Here is a 21,235-nt window from a genome sequence, read left to right as displayed (position 1 = left end):
CACCCATTCTTCCCTGGTGTGGATGGCCACATCGCAATCTCTTCTCCTCTATTCTCCTCTCAGGATTTTTGGCATATAGGCACACGCACCCTGCATGAGTTTTAAGCCTTCGAGTCAGGACCCTGCACTGCGGTTGACTACATGGTAGTTCAGCAATATAATCATTAAACCATCTGCTGGTCTCCTAGCCCATTGCTTTAAAGGGAAGGAGGGCTAACTGTTCCCCTAAGCTCCTCCAGTGCTTTGAATCCTTTTCCACTGGTTCATACAGGTGCTGGTCAGCTCCCCAACTGCCAAAATGGTGAAACAGATCATCAGCATGGATGCTTTTCAGGAAGCTTTGGAAGTTGCAGGAGACACCCTTGTAATAACTGACCTCTCATTTATGTGGTACAGGCCTTAGAAAATGATCAAGGCTTTCTTTCATTTAATCTCTCAGGTGCATTTTAATCTTCTGTTCCACAAAGTAGACGTGGATGACTGTTAGGATGTTGCTTCAGAGTGTGAAGTTAAATGTATGCCCACCTTCCAGCTTTATAAAAGGGGACAAAAGGTGATCAGTTTTCTGGAGTTAATAAAGAAAACTTGAAGCCACCTTTAATGAATTGATCTAATCATGTTTTCTGAAACTGTAACCAGCCATCAGCTATTGAAAATGTGTATTTTTTTCTGTTTACAAAAAGTGTAAAATATAGAGACTATATACCCATCTGCCATCTAATTATAAATGATGACAAAATATTAATTCTACCCCTTTAAAATAAAAAGGTCAAACTATAGAACCAACTCTAACCAGATGGCAATGAGATATCACATGCAAATTAAGAAGGGAGTAAAAGGTGTCAGATGCAGTAAAGGAGGTGTCAGAGGCAAAAAAGGTGGCACTGAAGAAATTCCCTGCCATTTTTCACTACAGCTTCACACTCTGACATCTTAAAAGTGATTCTGCATCTAGAAGAGGAGTCTGTGGAGGGCAAGCTCCCCCTTCACCATTACTTGGTCAAAGAATAAAGTTTCTGGTCTGCTGTACCAACCCGATCTGTTTTGATCAATGTGAGAGATAGCAGGCAAAACAGGATCTCGTGGGTGCCCCAAACCGTGAGGGTCAGTGTCATCACCTCTTTTCACTGCAACCAGTTGGGAGACCTTCAGAAGAAACTGACGCTCTTTTTCATGTGTCTGCACGTGTATCTGTCCCAGAACTCGAAGATATCAAGTGAAATCTGGCAATAGCTGGATACAAGGGGTATGTATGACGCTAGGAGTTGAGTGAGACACTATTCTGTGGGACACGAGCTACTAGCAAAAAAATATATGGAGTGTCAAAAACTTTATCAAGGCTTGCAGGTGGCATCGAACCTTGGCAGCCATGATTCAAGTCCTGGACCTGGTGACTTGCTTTCTCACTCTCTCTCTCTCTCTCTGCCTGTATCTCTCTGATAAGTACATGTGCCCTATAGTGAATTTAAAAATAATAACTAATTTTTAAAATTTTTGTAATCAAGATAAATGACATTTTAATACAAATTGTTAAAAGTTAAAAAATGAATGCAAAAGTGTGTGATAGACCAAATATCAAAATGTTAAAGACAGTATGCAACAGGAATTAAGGTAAGTCTAACTAGGACAGGTTATGCAAGGGCAGAGTCAGACTGTGATTGTTAACTGTGTACATTTTGGGCTCTATACAGGAATCTTTCTTCAAGGGAACCCAGACTGTCTTTCATTCAGAGGTCTTTGTAATTGGCCTAAGTTTGGGGATTTGTAGCAAGGATTCATTTCAGATACCTGTTGATCCAATCTTATCTTTTATTCAAATCAAGTAATACTTTCATAGGTTGCCATATTCTTTCTCTGTTGCCTACCACAGTAACCATTCCTAACTTGTCTCTGGCAATTTTGTACCATGACTTGGCTTCTGGTATCCTGGAATCCTTCCTTTTCTGTTAAAATTAGGGCTTAAGTTTAATGGCAGCGGCTCCCGCAGTCCTTCTTCACCTATTAACAATAGACATGATGGAGCCTTTCAAGGATTTATTTCTGAAACTTGAAAGAGCTATTCTCTGGACTCATTGAAACTCATTGTTGGAGGATATATATGATGAGTATATTTTAGAATTCTGATATCTTCAAACCTCTAGATAGCTTTCTCTATATTATACCAAGGAAATTTGGCAACTCAACTCTTTTTGGTGAGGTCCAGCTTTGGGTCCAAGTTTTAATCAACCAACCACAGAAATTATTAGAGTCCCTCTGAGCTGCTCACGTTAATGCATTGAATCCAGAATAACTGCTTAGTATATTGTCTTAAACAAATCAGTCTAGGCCAGGTTTATATTTTCTTACCCTCATATAACATTCTTTGGGACCCACTCTCCTATATTAAGGGATTCAAAAAGGGAACCAGCAGTTGGTGTAATGGCTATGTCACTGGACTCCCGTGTAGTCGACCACAGTTTGCGTCCCGGACCCGGTGGCTTAAAACTCACGCCAGGCGCATGTGCGTGCGTGCCCAAGATCCTGAGAGGAGAATGGAGGAGAAGGGATTGCAGCGTGACCATCCCCCCTGGGGGGTGATTTCTCACTTTCTGTCTCTAGGTCTCTCTCTGTCTGGCGAGCGCACGTGCCCTATAGCGAAAACCTCTCAAAAAAAAAAAAAAGTTCATGGAACCATTAATGGAACCATGAAATTAAAGTACTAGTTTATATTGATACAAAAAGTTTTGGAATTCATGCATAGATTTTTTTTTTTTATAATACACATTTTCCATGAAGTTTGTGAAGACACCTTATGTGTTCCCTAGGTTTGTATCATTATGAACTAGCAGAGTCTTGAAATTTTTGATGTGGGTTATGACTCCTCACAAGGCGTGTGTTTTACATTTTCTGCTATGGCCTTCTGACACTTGAGCCTGGTTATAGGTCTAAAGTAGAAGTGCAGTTACATTTTCCAAAGGATCAACAATCTCTAGAAGGAAATGACAACCAGAAAGCCTAACCTCTTCAGAAACAGGAAGAAAGGCTACAGCCACTGGCAGAGGAAGTTTGGCAAAATGTAATAGTTAAAGTCATGAGTTTTAATGGAGCCTAATTGCTGCCGCATTCTAACAAGATGAACCAGCAGATCAGAGCCAAAACGTGTGCTAACTACAGTGGTACCTGGTAACTTACAACGAACTCAGGGGCTAAGAGCTACCCACCCATTTTCACCCTCTAAATTTCACAAATTCTCCTGTAGCCAACCCTTATTTAAAAATGTAAGTGGAAAGGACTTCTGGGAAAAGTAGTTTTACTTTTGCTAATCTGCCTCAGTAAAAACCATCATGGTGGATGACTCAGTAGCTGGCAGTACAAATACTGTCTGGTATTAATTACATGAATCTGCCAACCTCAGTCTCTTGGATACTTGTCTGGTGCCTAGGGGGACATAAGTGGTTAGTGAATAAAAACAAAAGCTGATTCTGCATAATACATTGGAGAGAAGAGACATTGCCTTAGGATTCCTTTAATAGAGTATGACTCAAGGGGAAAAGCTATTCTCCATCTTTGGTGTAGGCTAGCCCATTGTTCTGAGAAGTCACCAGTGAAGATATGTCTGAGTTAGAGAGTATCAGCTGTGTGTAGCAGCGGCAAGGCATTATCCACTACTAGCTGGTAATGTTGTTGGAAGTGGTTGTCGTTTGAGGCTGTAGTGTTCATTCATCACATTTTATAAATTAGAGAATTTATGGGCCTACATCAAGTCACAAAACTCATCGGGACTGAGTCTGACCTAAAAATTAGGAACCTCAACTCCCAAGCCCATGCCCTTACTCAAACTACCTTGTGACTACATTTAAGAAAATGTTCACTTTGTCTATGATCCTCATGAGGTCAGAGTCATGCTGGAGTTCTGCATATTGTACTCAGTGCAGTACTTGCCACGACTGTAAGCCCAATACATATTTATCAAGAGAAAAAATATACTTAACAGCTAGAGTTTTTGTATTTTGAATCGTTATATCTCCAAAATACATGTATTCCTAGAACTTCAGAATTATATCTTAATTTGGAAAAGGGTTTTTTTGCATAATTAAGAAAGGTTCATACTGGAATAGGATCCTAAATCCAGTAACTGGAGTCCTTGTAAGAATGTCATGTGGACTGGGACCAGTAGATGCTGTAATGGTTACGTCACTGGACTCTCACATTGCCAACAATGGTTTGAGCCCTGGACCTGGAGGCTTGAAACTCACACTGCGTCTGTGTGCACACGTGCCCAAAATCCCAAGAGGAGAATGGAGGAGAAAGGATTGTGGGGTGGTTATCCTTCTAGGGGGTGATTTCTTGCTTTCTGTCTCTCTGTCTCTGTCTCTCTTGCGAGCACATGTGCCCTAAAGCAAAACAATCTCTCAAAAAAGAAGAATGCCATGTGAAGACATAGAGCTACACACAGAGGAAAAAGACCACGTGAAGACAGGCAGAATCTGGAGTGATGCAGCTGCAAACCAAGGAACACCGAGGACTGCTGGCAACAGTAAAGTGAGAAACAGGCAAGGAAGGCTTCTTCTCAAGACTTTGGAGGGACCATGGCCCTGCTGACACCTGGATTTCAGACTTCTAGCCTCCAGAACTATGAGAGAATAATTTGTTGTTGTGTTAAGCCACTCAGTTGTAGTCGTTGGTTATGATGGCCCTGGGAAACAAGGAGGTTGCCTCCCTAAAAGAGAGTAGCCATCCCGATGACTTCAGATGTTTCTTTCCATGTGAGATTTTGCTTACATTGTTTTGTATGTTTGTTTTGTTTAAAAGGAATGATTAGGTGAAAATTAAAGAAAGCTTATACTATTTCAATACTTTTAATCTTATAACATTCACCAAAATGAGAAAGTAGCTTTCTACAACTTATAACAAAAATAATTTTTTACATAAATTTTTGTGTTTGTGTGTTTATAATTTTGTACATCAAATCGAAGTATCCCAGATCTTGCACTTAAGTTTATGGTTTTCTTGTGAAATAGAGATGTTTGTACAAAATATTTCTGTTTAGAATACATGTGGTTAGAGTGAACTACAAATATTTACATTATTTGTTTTCTTTTCATAGCGAAGATCAAAATGTTTGGTCATTTTCATATTAACTTAAATCCTAGAGATACTTTAATTCTGATTCTTTAAAATGGACCTTTTTTAAATTAATCGATGAATAGGAGAAAGTGATAGTATTTCTACTCTACTATCACCTGCAAACCACTTAAGAGAGGAATGAAAAAGAAAATTATAGAGGTGATTCAGTTTCACATACTGCGATGTAGGCTGTCTTCTAATGTATCAATCACTGTTTCCTGAGACAACAGTAACTACCAATCTGCCTACCATGTACAAAATGACAATAGGAGTATCGCAAGATTTTAGACGAAAGTATCAATTTGTACCTGTTTAAATATAATAGTATTTGCCAAAAACCACTTGGTGTTTCACAATACAAAGTCAAAATAAAAGCCATTCATAAGCCCTTACAGGACAAGTAAAATAATATAGTTAAATACTGAAATTTAAATTAAGAAGGAAGGTCTTAGTAAATCTTTACAGTTACTCAGATAGGATCAGATCCAAAGTTTGAGAACGTGTGTCTATGAACAATCACTGTTCATTTTTACAGCATATTTTCCCTAGGAGAAGCCATATGAACTTCTAGCTCTTTCAACGTGAGTTCTGCACTGATTGCTTCCATGTTTATAAATGTTTCCTTGACACAGGAAGCCACCTCCTTTCAGATCCTGTGCATGACAGAGTCTTTGATGCTGGGAACAACTGGATACCCTCCCTCTGCTCTGGATCCATTCTGACAAATGGCATATGTGAGTAGGACTCTTTCTCAACTAATCTACTTTTTAAAAAAAGTTTTTCTAATTGACAGATAAAATTGTATGGCTTCTCATGTACAACATGAAGTTTTGAAGCATATTGCATTGTGATCTAGCTAACTAACATGTGCATTACCACACATAGTTATTTTTGTGATAAGAGCACTTATAGACTACCATCCAAGCATTTTTCAAGAATACAATATAGGAGCCAGCAGGTGGCATGATGACTAAGGCACTGAACCTCCACATGGCTGAATGTGATTTGAGTCTGGGATCTGTACACTTGAAAATCACACCAGGCACATATGTGTGTGTATGCCTAAATCCCGAGAACTGAGAAGAAATTGCTGCATGGCCACCCCTCCTGAAGGGGTGACTTCTCATTTTCCCTTTCACTGTGTCTCTCTGTCTCTCTCTCTGTCTCTCCCTGGTGAGTATATGCACCCGATGGCAAAAAACTAAAATAAATAAATAAAAAATAATGCAATATATTGTATTTACTATCATCACTATGTTGTACCTTCATTTCCTGGTATGTTAAGAGGAAAAACAAAGCAAAAACATTTCCTTAAGTGATTCTCCATCTTCTTCCTGAGGTGCTGGTTATTTTCAAGCTGCTGTCTCAATACCTTACCTTAGTATCACCTTTCACCTCCACAGTCTTGACCTGCTGGTTAGGCTTCTTTGAATGATTCTTCTAAGTTCACAGCATTGCTAACTATGAAATCAATCTGTTAAGGTGACTAAAACAGGTCGTTGTTAAGATGACTATTTCTCTGCCTGCTAACCATTACTCATAGTTGATCACTATTCATAACTTAAAGTGTATGTAGTCTATTTAAAGTAGTAACATAAAGTATGAGTTGTGGGAGGCTGCGCACCAGTGAATATCACTGGTTTCTCAGAGAGCAAACAATTACACAATGACAAAGGCCATGATTGGCTCCCCTTCAAAAACCTCACCTTCAAAACCATGCTCTGATTGGCCACTTCCCATAGCAAATCGGTGAGCTTAGAATCCCTCAGATTTGCATATCTGGCACCTCATGATTGGTCCACAAAAGCAACCAATCATAACCCACCTTTTGCAATCCTTCATTCAACCAATCACTGCCCACCAACATGTATATAACCACGATCCCTGGCCCACAATCACCAGCGGCCCCTGAAGACCCTGAAGAGTTGTGACACCGTGTCGTCTCCAGACGACTGTGTCGTCTCCGTGCTGCCCACAATAAATGGGTGACCCTGAAGAGTTGTAACACTGCGTAGTCTCCGTGTTGTAACACTGCGTTATTCATCCCATCTCTCACTCCTTCCCTCAGGAAACCTGTTCGACTGTCCCCTGGGTCTGGACAATGAGTTATTGGGATCTCAGTTTATGATAATCATTATACTTAGTATTTTTCTATCTAGAATTTGAAATACAATGAAATCTTCATCTTTAATTTTTATTCCTCTTTTTCTACATATTTAAAAAATGTAACACATGAGAAATAACAAAATAATGTATGTAATACAGATGCAAAGCATTACATAAGATGGACACCTATGTTCCTACAAACCAATGTGAGATCTCAAGCATGACCAGTGCTTGAATCTAGTTATGGGTTCCTCTGTTAGTTCATTTCACTTCTCACCTCTTGAGGTTAACAGTAACAGTATCCTTAAATTTATTAATCTTTTAACTTTTTCTCTATAAAGTTTTATCACACATATATATTTCTAAAAAATATACTGCTTGATATTGTTCCTGTTTTCTTTCTTTCTTTCTTTTTTTTTTTTTTAATTTTTCTATAGGGCTCATGAGAACTCCAGAGAGAAACAGAGTGAAAAGAAAAGTAAGAAAACACCCCCCCCATGAGAGATGGTAGTGCCATAATCCTGCTCCACTTCTCCCCCCTTTGGGGATATTGCACACATGTGCACATGTGCTTGTTGTGTTTCTTCACACCTCTGAAGTCCAGGACTCTGAACCATGCAGTCATATGGGATCCAACTGCCTCAGCCACCTTGCCACTAGCTGGCGCTGATATATTTTTATATATCTGGAATCTTAACAATTTACATTTTTTAGTGCAAAATTGTGTTTCTACGTACTTTCTTAGTCTTTTCTTATAGTATTCCATCGTGTACCTGTATCATAGCTCATGTGCCCATTTTCTCACAAATGGTCTTCTGGATGTTTTCGATTTGAGCACTACAGTGCTCCTGTGAACATTCTCACAGAATGTTCTTTATGGTGCCTATTCTTTGTGATATATGACTAGTAGTAGAATTTGGGGATTCGAAGAAATGCAAATGTTTCAACTTACACAATAATGTTCAATTCCCTCAAAGCAATTGTACCAGTTTCTTATCTCTCCAACAGTGTTTGATAGTTCCATTGTCCTATATTTCTTCTACCTTTTGTGATTCTTAGTTTACTAGATACTAACTTGCACTTCCCAAATTTCTGATGAGACTGAGCAAATATTTGGATGTTTATTCAACATTTACCAGTCTATTTATGTCCATTTCCTACACAATTTGTCTTTTTCTTATTGATTTTAGCTATTCACTATATGTTCTGGATACTGACCCTTTTTAGTTTCCTATTGTTTTTTTTTATAATTATTTTATTTTTATTTATTCATTCATTTATTTTTTTAATTTGACCAGAGAGAGACAGAGGTTGAGAGTGAGAGATAGGAAGTGAGAAAGCAAGGCACCAGATTCAGGACTTGAGCCCTGGTTGGCCATGTGGGAGTGTCCAGCGCCTTAATCACCACGCCACCTGCTGGTTCCCAATTTTCCTGTTTTGAAATAAGCTCCCCAAATTGCCATTTTCCTTTAGACTTTTTGATACTGTGTTTTAATAAACATAAAATGATAATGTAAATACAGGCAACTTTATTAATTTTTTTTGTTTTTATAATCTTCTCTATCTTTTTTAAAGAATTATTTTATTTAACTTTATTTATTATCATTATTATTATTTTCCAGTCTGATCAGAGAGAGACAGAGTGAGAAAGTGAGAAAGCAAGTCACCCAGTCTGGGACTTGAACCGTGGTTGGTCATGTAGGAGTCCAGTATATTTAACCACCACCCCACCTACTGGCCCCAATCTTCTCTACTTTAATGATAGGTAGATATTATTAAATAATTTAAGATGCTGAAGGTTTTTTTCTTTTTTTAAAGAGTTTTGCTATAGGGCATGTGCTCACTGGAGAGATAGAGTCAAAGACAGAAAGTGAGAGGTCACCCCACAAAGGGGATGGCCATGCAGCAATCCCTTTTCCTCCATTCTCCTCTTAGAATCTTGGGCACACACACAATGCCTGGTATGAATTTCAAGTCAGTGGATCCAGGACTCAAATCGTGGTAGACCATGTAGAAAGTCCAGCTACATAACCACTATGCCATCTGCTAGTCCCTTTTTTTTCATTTTAAATACTTAATCAGTGGGATTCAAATTTTGTGTGCTTTTTCCATTATCAAAAACATTCACTCAGTCCCATTAATTAAATAACTATGTTTTTCCCAGTGGCTAATATGGCATCTCTACCATACATATTTTCCTTATAAGATTAAGTCTTCAGTGGTCAGCAGGTTGTATAGTAATTAAGGTGCTAGACTTCCATGTGGTCAACCACCATTCAAGTCCTGGACCCTGCAGCTTGAAATTCACACCAGGTACATATATGTGTGTGCCCCAAATCCTAAGAATGGAGGAGAAGGGATTTCAGCCTAGTCATCCCCTCCTGGGAGTGGTGATTTCTTGCTTTCTGTATCTCTGTCTCCAGCGAGTCCACACACTCTAACAGCAAAAATCTCTTATAAAAAAGGGTAAATCTCTCTCTGGGTTCTCTATTCTGTTCTTTTGTTCAATGTGTTTGTCTTTTTGCCCAAAAGTGATATTATTCAAATATATACCAGTATAGCATATCTACTTTTGTTCTGATTGGCTGCAAGTCTATTATGATTGTTTAACATGGCTTTGCAGAAATCATTAGAGTATTTTAATATGCTACCTCACCCAGGACCAATATATACAATATTAATTATTACAATGATGTTGTTATAACTGATACGGCAAATTTCTCATACTATTTTTCTCCTTTCAAGAAATCTTGACTCTTTGAGCTTTAAGCTTCCACATACATTTTAAAACAGATTTTTAAGGTTCCAGTTAAGCCTGTTGGAATTTTGATACAATTAGCTTGAATTTAAAGAATTTGAGGGAATGCTCAGTGGTTAAGGCTCTGGACGCCCAATGACCAACAACATTTAGAGTCTTCTATCTCGCAGCTTGAAAATCATGCTGGATGTATTTGCGTGCATGCCCAAAATCCCAAGAGGTGAATGGAGGAGAGGGATGGGGCATGACTATCCCCAAGGGGGGTGATTTCTCACTTTCCTTCTCTCTGTCTCTCACTTTCCAACTTTCTGTTTCTGGCACATGTCCTATGAAAAAAAAATTGGGGGAAGAATTTAATTAATTATAATTTCGTGCCTTTGTTTTCATTAATGTGGAATATTATCTATTTACTTAAAACATTATTATCAAAAATTTCATGCTTTAAGATAAGTCTTACTTGTCTGGGTAATTAATAATCTTTTATTACTATTATTATCTATTAAAATTGGTGTTTCAATGAATTTTAAGTCTTCCTTTTCTAACCTATTTATAACCCATTGCTTTTTCCTGTGGTTGCTTATCTATTCATATGTACTTGTAGTATCTTTCTTCTGTTTGTACTATTTTCCTATAGGATACTTTTTGTTTTTTCTCTTTACTGTCTTAGAAATTTGAATCCTACATTTCTTTTAGCTTTTATCTTTGAATTTTTAAAGAAATTATAATATTAAACATTTTATTAACCCTTTTCTGAAATAACACATGACTCTTAAAACCCTTTAACTCTGGGGCCAGAGGTGGTATCATGGTTAAAGCGCTGGACTCCTACATGGCTGACCATGGTCTGAGCCCCAGACCTGGTGGCTTGAAACTTATGCCAGAAGCTTATGCTTGCTTGCCCAAAATCCCAAGAGGAGAATGGAGAAAAAGGGATTATGGCATGGCCATCCCCTCTAGGGCATGATTTCTCACTCTTTATGTCTGTCTCTCCCTGTGTCTCCCACAAGTACATGTGTCCTATGGCAAAAATTTCTCTAAAACAAAACAAAACAAACAAAAACCTTTAAGGCTAATCATGCCCCACTCAGGAAATACAAGCTACTGTTATTCTCTGCTTTGATTCTCTAGTCTACATTTCTACAATGTTCATTAGGGTTTATATACATTTTCCATTTTATTTCTCACCAGTTCATTCACATTTCATATTTTCCTTCCACTTAAAAGTACATTGTTCTTTTGTGAAAGTTTCCAGACATTCAAGTCTGCCATTCTACCAGAAGTAGAAAATAGTTTGATTAATTTTATAAATTCCCTGATAGAACAAAGCTCATATGTTTGTTCTACCCAGGATGAACACTAAATTCGAATGGTTGTGGTTTCTTTTCCTAAATTTAGAACTATTCATTTTAAAGCAAATCCCAAAGTTGGCAGAAATATTCTCCCAGCTGGCATATATGACAGTACTATCAGCAGTTCTAATTCTGTGTGTTTTATTTCATAGACATTCATGATTTTATTTCATACATTTTTCAAAATGTTTGAGAAAACCGTGCTTCATTCTATAATCAGGTAATAGGTTTTCATTGTCTTACTGCATTGTATCTTTTATTTTACTTTTCAGAGATCTCTGAATGGACTGATCACTGTTTAAAATATTTTAGCAGTACAATAAAAAGTCAACCTGAAATCCTAACTTTACTTTGAAATTATGAACAAGTGTGCTGCTATGAAATAGTGAAACAGTTTTTAAGAGTCTGTAGAGTATGCCAAAAATTATCCTTAGCCAAGATTTCTTATAGATATTGAAATGAAATAATAGGCTTTAGACAGGTTGAAAGCGTTGCTAATGTGGTAGTTTATGCCATTTAGTTTGGTCATTTACTTATCAAAGAAAATGTCAAGGTCATTTTCTATATTCTACATTACTTGGACTGATAATGCAAATTTTCACAAATATCTACCTAGCAAATACTGAGCTCCATACTAAAGAGACTTTCAGTATTCTTTGGAAAGAAAATAAGACGTTTATTTGCCATATAGTGGTAATTAAAAGTGTATTTACACATTTTTCTACAGAATCACATTTTAAGTAAAACTACCCCCAGAAAGTTTGCTGATAATCTATCAAAGGATGAGTGTGTATAGAAATATTTCTTAAAGGTGGATAAGCAAAGGACACTATTTGAAAGGAATATACAGCAGGTGTTCTACTATAATATGAACTTTTTAGGTTTCCTGCAAGCTTCTCTTTTTCTTTCTTGGTCAATTTATCACCTACACTCTGCTATTTTCAGACTTGGATTAAACAACACATGTTAGCATAGTATCTCTGTCTCCAGCGAGTCCACACACTCTAACAGCAAAAATCTCTTATAAAAAAGGGTAAATCTCTCTCTGGGTTCTCTATTCTGTTCTTTTGTTCAATGTGTTTGTCTTTTTGCCCAAAAGTGATATTATTCAAATATATACCAGTATAGCATATCTACTTTTGTTCTGATTGGCTGCAAGTCTATTATGATTGTTTAACATGGCTTTGCAGAAATCATTAGAGTATTTTAATATGCTACCTCACCCAGGACCAATATATACAATATTAATTATTACAATGATGTTGTTATAACTGATACGGCAAATTTCTCATACTATTTTTCTCCTTTCAAGAAATCTTGACTCTTTGAGCTTTAAGCTTCCACATACATTTTAAAACAGATTTTTAAGGTTCCAGTTAAGCCTGTTGGAATTTTGATACAATTAGCTTGAATTTAAAGAATTTGAGGGAATGCTCAGTGGTTAAGGCTCTGGACGCCCAATGACCAACAACATTTAGAGTCTTCTATCTCGCAGCTTGAAAATCATGCTGGATGTATTTGCGTGCATGCCCAAAATCCCAAGAGGTGAATGGAGGAGAGGGATGGGGCATGACTATCCCCAAGGGGGGTGATTTCTCACTTTCCTTCTCTCTGTCTCTCACTTTCCAACTTTCTGTTTCTGGCACATGTCCTATGAAAAAAAAATTGGGGGAAGAATTTAATTAATTATAATTTCGTGCCTTTGTTTTCATTAATGTGGAATATTATCTATTTACTTAAAACATTATTATCAAAAATTTCATGCTTTAAGATAAGTCTTACTTGTCTGGGTAATTAATAATCTTTTATTACTATTATTATCTATTAAAATTGGTGTTTCAATGAATTTTAAGTCTTCCTTTTCTAACCTATTTATAACCCATTGCTTTTTCCTGTGGTTGCTTATCTATTCATATGTACTTGTAGTATCTTTCTTCTGTTTGTACTATTTTCCTATAGGATACTTTTTGTTTTTTCTCTTTACTGTCTTAGAAATTTGAATCCTACATTTCTTTTAGCTTTTATCTTTGAATTTTTAAAGAAATTATAATATTAAACATTTTATTAACCCTTTTCTGAAATAACACATGACTCTTAAAACCCTTTAACTCTGGGGCCAGAGGTGGTATCATGGTTAAAGCGCTGGACTCCTACATGGCTGACCATGGTCTGAGCCCCAGACCTGGTGGCTTGAAACTTATGCCAGAAGCTTATGCTTGCTTGCCCAAAATCCCAAGAGGAGAATGGAGAAAAAGGGATTATGGCATGGCCATCCCCTCTAGGGCATGATTTCTCACTCTTTATGTCTGTCTCTCCCTGTGTCTCCCACAAGTACATGTGTCCTATGGCAAAAATTTCTCTAAAACAAAACAAAACAAACAAAAACCTTTAAGGCTAATCATGCCCCACTCAGGAAATACAAGCTACTGTTATTCTCTGCTTTGATTCTCTAGTCTACATTTCTACAATGTTCATTAGGGTTTATATACATTTTCCATTTTATTTCTCACCAGTTCATTCACATTTCATATTTTCCTTCCACTTAAAAGTACATTGTTCTTTTGTGAAAGTTTCCAGACATTCAAGTCTGCCATTCTACCAGAAGTAGAAAATAGTTTGATTAATTTTATAAATTCCCTGATAGAACAAAGCTCATATGTTTGTTCTACCCAGGATGAACACTAAATTCGAATGGTTGTGGTTTCTTTTCCTAAATTTAGAACTATTCATTTTAAAGCAAATCCCAAAGTTGGCAGAAATATTCTCCCAGCTGGCATATATGACAGTACTATCAGCAGTTCTAATTCTGTGTGTTTTATTTCATAGACATTCATGATTTTATTTCATACATTTTTCAAAATGTTTGAGAAAACCGTGCTTCATTCTATAATCAGGTAATAGGTTTTCATTGTCTTACTGCATTGTATCTTTTATTTTACTTTTCAGAGATCTCTGAATGGACTGATCACTGTTTAAAATATTTTAGCAGTACAATAAAAAGTCAACCTGAAATCCTAACTTTACTTTGAAATTATGAACAAGTGTGCTGCTATGAAATAGTGAAACAGTTTTTAAGAGTCTGTAGAGTATGCCAAAAATTATCCTTAGCCAAGATTTCTTATAGATATTGAAATGAAATAATAGGCTTTAGACAGGTTGAAAGCGTTGCTAATGTGGTAGTTTATGCCATTTAGTTTGGTCATTTACTTATCAAAGAAAATGTCAAGGTCATTTTCTATATTCTACATTACTTGGACTGATAATGCAAATTTTCACAAATATCTACCTAGCAAATACTGAGCTCCATACTAAAGAGACTTTCAGTATTCTTTGGAAAGAAAATAAGACGTTTATTTGCCATATAGTGGTAATTAAAAGTGTATTTACACATTTTTCTACAGAATCACATTTTAAGTAAAACTACCCCCAGAAAGTTTGCTGATAATCTATCAAAGGATGAGTGTGTATAGAAATATTTCTTAAAGGTGGATAAGCAAAGGACACTATTTGAAAGGAATATACAGCAGGTGTTCTACTATAATATGAACTTTTTAGGTTTCCTGCAAGCTTCTCTTTTTCTTTCTTGGTCAATTTATCACCTACACTCTGCTATTTTCAGACTTGGATTAAACAACACATGTTAGCATAGACTTTGTTTTTTGAATGTTGCTGAAGAGCCAGATGGTACAATCCAGAATTCTTGACCCCTTTTGGAGTAAAACTTGATCAATGAGATGTGGGAAGCAGGAAAGAGCTAGACAGATAAGTATCCTTTTATCGTTTTCAAAATTTTTCCAATTTTTGCCATAAGACACATGAACTCACTGGAGAGAGGGACAGAGAAAGACACAGAGAGAGGAAAAGTGAGAAATCACCCACCAGAGGTGATGGCCATAGCACAATCCTTTCTTTTCTGTTCTCCTCTAAGGATTTTGGATGCACACTTGCTTGTGTGATTTTCAAGCTACCAGACCTGGGATGTGAATCGTGGTTGCCCCTATGGGAGTCCTGCACCTTTACCACCCTGCCACCAGTTGGTCCCCTTTTATCATCTTTTATGTAGCCTAATCCAAGTTCCTTTCATATTCCTTCCAGACAAGCTCTGCTAACAAACCAGGTAAATAAGTCTGCCTAGCGACCTGCAGGATGTGTCCCATTATAGTTCTTGCCTCATTTTCATTTGTCCCCACTCTCAATGCATTAGATTTGTACCGCCTCCTCTACATACCCCAGTTACTGCTGGTGTGCTCTTTGTCTCTGGCTCTGTTTTCTAGAAGATGTAGACAAAAGACAGAGCACACTTTTCTTTTCTTTTTTTTTTTTTTAAGAGTGATTTTTGTTATAGGGCATGGGTGTTCACTGGAGAAATAGAGAGAGACAGAGAGACAGAAAGCAAGGAATCACACTCCCCTCAGGAGGGATGGGCACACCACAATCCCCTCTCCTCCATTCTCCTCTCAGGATTTGGGGCACAAATGCACATGTGCCTGGCATGAGTTTTAAGCCAGCCAGGTTCAGAATTTGACAATGTAACTATTATGCCATCTGCTGGTACCTAGAGCACGTTTTTCTAATAAAGTTTATATGTGTAGTAAACAAAAATTACACATACAATTGGAATTTAGCAGCTATAGGGAAAAACATATTATGTGTGTAAAAAATATATCCGTTTCCATAATTTCTTCTGAAAGATATTTCTTGTACTCTTAAATTTCAAAGAAATCACTAGTGTATTCAATAATATTAATTATAGGGACCTGCAATACTAAAATAAGTTTCTGAGGTTTGATTGAAAGCATCAAGATAACTAATGAGCTAGAATTCTTCAAAATTTATGGGTAAGTGCTGAAAATTATAAAGTGCTGTTATTCCAGTAAGAACCAGATACCATGTGGGAGTCCAATACCCTTAACCACCATGCCACCTGCCAACCCCAAGAATCAGATACCACAGGAGTTCCTAAAACAGACTTAAAGAGCAACAACAGTCTGATAAGATTCCTTCCACCTTACTTCTTCCCATGTGTTCCCCTCATGTAGACGTAGGTGGTGATAGTGCTTGAGAGAATTGAGTAATAAGTGAAGTGAGAAGAGAATTGTAATGTAGTAAGAGAATCATTGGAAGGTTCCTGCTCTGAGTCATACTTGGTCTAAGACATTTCCTTACTTTCATGGAGTTGCGAATGGCATGAGGAATGAAGACACCTAATGTTTTTCTATGAACTGTTACCTCTACTTTGTCTGTTTGTTGCCTGGAAGACGTCTTCCATGGAAGTGAGGGTCCTTGGCTTTGTACAGGAAAAAAAATGCAAGAGTGAAACTTTAAGAGAGAATAAAAGCAGATTTATTAAGAAAAGTGTACGGTGGGGACACTGGGGACACCCTGAAAGGTGGAGATGGGTAAATAGTTTCATTCTTTCCTCTGAGAGGAAGGTGAGAACTGTTACTCAAAAAGAAAGACATAAGGGTTACCCAATAGGCAGGACTGCCCTGAACTTCGTTGGGCTTATATGGCTTGGTCTAATGCTGGGCTAAGTAAGGGACTATTCATTCGTGACTTTTCCAGCAAAGGGGCAGTGGTTTTCCTGGAACCATTGTCCTTCCCATTTTCTGGCCTTATTGGGGTAGTTCAGGTCATTACCATGGTTACTCCAAACTGTCACAGTACAAGTGTGTCATCCAGCATGCAAATATATCCAGCAATACAATGGGGGTATAAAGCATTTGAAGGTTAGGTATTGGTCATTTCAGGAGTCTTCTTGGTTCCAACTGTTTCGATCCAGTCTGTCAGCCTCTTCTTGTCTGTCAGGTTTTTGGTGTTTGAACACCCTCACATGAGTTTGGAACAATCCTTATCTCAGTCTCCTCCTTTATTTTATATATATATATGTGTGTGTGTGTGTGTGTATTTATATAAATATAAATATATAAATATATATAATATATTATATATATAAATATATATTATTTTATTTATCTGTATTTATATATTTTAGTTTGATCAGAGAGGGACAGAGCGAGAGAGAGAGAGAGAGAGAGAGAGAGCAAGTCACCAGGCCTGGGACTCCAACGATGGTCGACCATGTGGTAATCCAGCGCCCTTAACCACCATGCCACCAGCTGACCCCCAGATTTATATTTTTAATACAAGCTTCAATAAAATGTTTTTTTTTATGGTACTGAGAAGTATGTTTCAAATAACAGGTAAGTAAATTGAAATCCAAAAAAGTTATATTATTTCCTTAAATTGTGTCTAACCCTAAAGCTTATGTTTATTTCATTATGCCTGATGTAGTAAATAAGGGTAAACTTGAGGGCTAAAAATATGTTTTTTAATATATCTAACTGAATTTTATTGGAGAAATCATAAACATCTGTGGAAACTATTGGAAATAAGTTCTGCTAATTCTCTTTGAAAATATAATTATTCAGCGAGTATGTCGTGCCCATCTTATAAGTCCTCACTGTTTTTCTAAGCTGTTGAAAGATGACAATACGTGGTTCTGGAAAATACAGCTTACTTAAAGGTAACTTTTGTGTTGTGATGTTAAGATGCAGTTCTGTAGCAAAGGCTATAGAAAGTGATCTTTGGTGTATTGCCAAAGATCAGGGATAAGTCGAATGTTTCTGAAGATGGAATCTGTTCCCTCCTTACTATTGAGCAGCATCAGTATCAGCTGACAGCTTGCTAGAAATGCAGAAATTAATGCCTTACTCCATATTAATTATATCAGAACTACTTTTTAACAGTGGCCTCCATGTTTGAGAAAGTATTTTTTTTTTTTTGAGAGGTTTTCGCTATAGGGGGCGTGTGCTCGCCAGACAGACAGAGAGAGACATAGAGACAGAAAGCGAGAAATAATCCCCCAGGGGGGATGGTCACTCCGCAATCCCTTCTCCATTCTCCTCTCAGGATCTTGGGCATGCACACACATGCGCCCGGCGTGAGTTTTAAGCCACCGGGTCCAGGATGAGAACTGCAGTCGACTACTTGGGAGTCCAGCGACATAGCCATTACGCCAACTGCTGGTTCCCGAGAAAGTAGTATTTTAGTAAATCATACAAATATGTTTGACTCAGCTATAGTCAAAAGAAGAAACATAAAGACCAACAGGTGGCATTGTGGTTAATGTGCTGGACTCCCACATAGCTGACTGTGGTTTGAGTCCCAGACCTGGTGGCTTGAAACTCACACAGGGCACATGTGTATGCATGCCCAAAATTTTAGGAGGAAAATGGAGGAGAAGAGATTGCAGCATTGCCATTCCTCCTGGTGGATGATTTCTCATTTTCCCTCTCACTGGGTCTTTCTGTCTCTCCAGTGAGTGCACATGTCCTATGGTTTCATTGGGGGGAAAAAGAAGCAGCATGACATCAATCACCTGCTTAATTTAATGTCGTCTAATAGAGATTAGAGAAACTAGATTCTAGTATATGCCTATGTTACAATTTTTCAGAGAAACAGAGCTAACGCAGAGACAGAAAGTCACATTCAGAGAGACCTTCATTTGAAGGAATTAGCTTATGTGATTATTACTGGAAATCTAGGCAAACCAATGGTGTAGTTCTAGTCCAAAAAATGGGAGACTTGAAATGCTAGAAAAATAGATGTTTCAGTTGAGTTGGGAAGGGGGCAAGAAAAAATTGATACCTCAGTTCAAGGCTGGAGAAAATTCCCTCTTACTCAGCCTTTTTGTTCTACTCAGGCTTTAAAAAGATTAAAAAGACTGAATGGAGTTCATGCATATTAGAGTGGGCAATCTGCTTAACTGAGTCTTTGATTTCCAATGCTAATTATATCCAGAAGCACCCTTATCGGCACACCCAGAATAATGTTTAACCAGTATCTGTGACAGGATATTGGGGTGATTGGGCAAATATCCAATGCAGGAACAGTAGTGAACCTGATTCTTTGTCTCATGTTCACAAAGAATTAGAGATGTGGACACAGAGAAGGGTTAGTAAAGTGGAGTTTATTGAAAAAGGGAAATCCCCCTGAGCAGGGAGAGGTCCTGAACAGTGGGTTGTCAATGTGAGGCTCTTGTCAGTGGTTTCTATCCTAGCCAGGAGAAACTTGTTCATGTTTTGTCTCTGAGGGGCATCAGATGTTAAGTATATCATGTTACACATTTAGAGATTTTGTATATTTAGAGAACTTCTGATAAATGATCACCCAAGTATTTGTCTGAGAGCTTCAGCCCAGAGACCATTATCTAGTGGTTATTGATTGCTTAAGTCCTTGTCTGAGAGCCTTGGGTCCAAAAGAACATTATCTAGGTTTCAGAATGTACTGGGGACATGGAAAATGCCAAGATCGCTTTATGTCATGTTGTATAGGTTAATAATTGAGTAATTGCTTCAAGCTGTTTCTTATGAGCAAGAAGTTCTGAGTGAAAACTTGACCACTGTGACTTCATCTTTGGAATTTATGTCCTGATTACTTGTTTCTTAGGGCTCTATCTTCTATTTCATTTGAGTACCTTGTAGTCCAGTCAAGATGACACATAAAATTAGCCATCAGATCCAGCAGGAACTAAACTAAATGAAGGAAGCTCCAGCACAAAATGTAACTGTAAAATTGCTAAAGAAATAACCTCAACATAGCCCTGAGATTAAGAGGCTAATCCTTATAGGATTAAGGTCGAACCATTTTACTGCCCTACCTACTATTTTTGTTTGATTTTAAGATAAAATAATTTATTTAGAACTAAGACAAAGATGTAATTTAAAGTACCTACAGGCAGATTAATCAAATGTGAAAGTCAGAGCCTGTAGGACCAGCCAGATGACATGGTGGTTAAGGCGGCTGGATCTCACATTACCAACTGTGTGATTCAAGTCCTGGACTAGGTGACTTGAAAAACACACCTGATGTGCATGCCCAAAATCCTGAGAGGATAATAGAGGAGAAGGGATTGTAGTGGGGATATATCCTCTGGGTGGTGCTTTCTCACATCCCCCTCTCTCTCCCTCCCTCTTTTTTTTTAAGAGTTTTTTTGCTATAGGGTGTGTGCTCGCCAGATAGAGAGAGACAGACAGCGAAAAATCACCCCCCGGGGGGATGGTCATGCCGCAATCCCTTCTCCTCCCTTCTTCTCTCAGGATCTTGGGCATGCACACACACGCGCTGGGTGTGAGGTTTAAGCCACCGTGTCCGAGACGGGAACCGCGGTCTACTACGTGGGAGTCCAGCGACATAGCCATTACGCTAACTGCTGGTCCCTCTCCCTCCCTCTTTATCTCTCTCTCTCTCCTGCAAGCACATACCTCTTATAGCAAAAGAAAAAAAGAACGAAAGAAAGAAAAGTCAGAGCCTATGTAAAAGGAAAAATAAAAATCCAACTACCAGGCACAAATCTCTGTGTAAACTTCATTAAAATAAAGCGTGGGTCATATTGGACATTGTATAACACTAATTCTTAAATTTTTCTTTACTTTAATTCTTTAATTTAATTCTTAAATTTCTCTAATTTTGATTTGCCATCTGAAGTCTAACATATTTGAATAAGAACCAAATGTAAAAAATCAGGAATTATTTCAGGTTTTGATCCATTACCTTGGAGGATATTTATTTAAGCAGTTTCTAGGCTGAAGATAGTAGTAAACAAATACAGATATTTCTTTTTTTAAAAGAATTGTTTTATTTAACTTTATTTATTTATTTTAATCTGACCAGAGAGGGACAGAGTGAGAGAGAGAGGGAGAGAGAGAGAGAGAAAGAGAGAGAGAGAGCGAGCAAGCTGCCAGGTCTAGGACTTGAACTACAGTTGGCCATGTTGGAGTCCAGCATCCTTAACTACCACACCACCTGCCAGCCCAAACAAAAACAGGTATTTCTGAACATGGATAAAATCTTACAGAAGAGTTTGTATGTATAGGGAAAAAAAATTTGTAAGATCTTTGTAGATGTCTGTTGT

The 21,235-nt window shown here is 37.6% G+C and overlaps 1 pseudogene; it reads left to right on the top strand.

The window, feature by feature from the left end:
• Window positions 1-298: 298 nt before the first annotated feature.
• Window positions 299-614, top strand: LOC102493446 (thioredoxin pseudogene; annotated as a pseudogene).
• The last annotated feature ends 20,621 nt before the right edge of the window (window positions 615-21,235 follow it).

The sequence above is a fragment of the Tupaia chinensis genome, unplaced genomic scaffold, assembly GCF_000334495.1.
Source record: "Tupaia chinensis unplaced genomic scaffold, TupChi_1.0 Scaffold000541_1, whole genome shotgun sequence".
Lineage (NCBI taxonomy): Eukaryota > Metazoa > Chordata > Mammalia > Scandentia > Tupaiidae > Tupaia > Tupaia belangeri.
The sequence above is the reverse complement of the archived record's forward strand: the minus strand, read 5'-3'. Positions and strand labels throughout refer to the sequence as shown.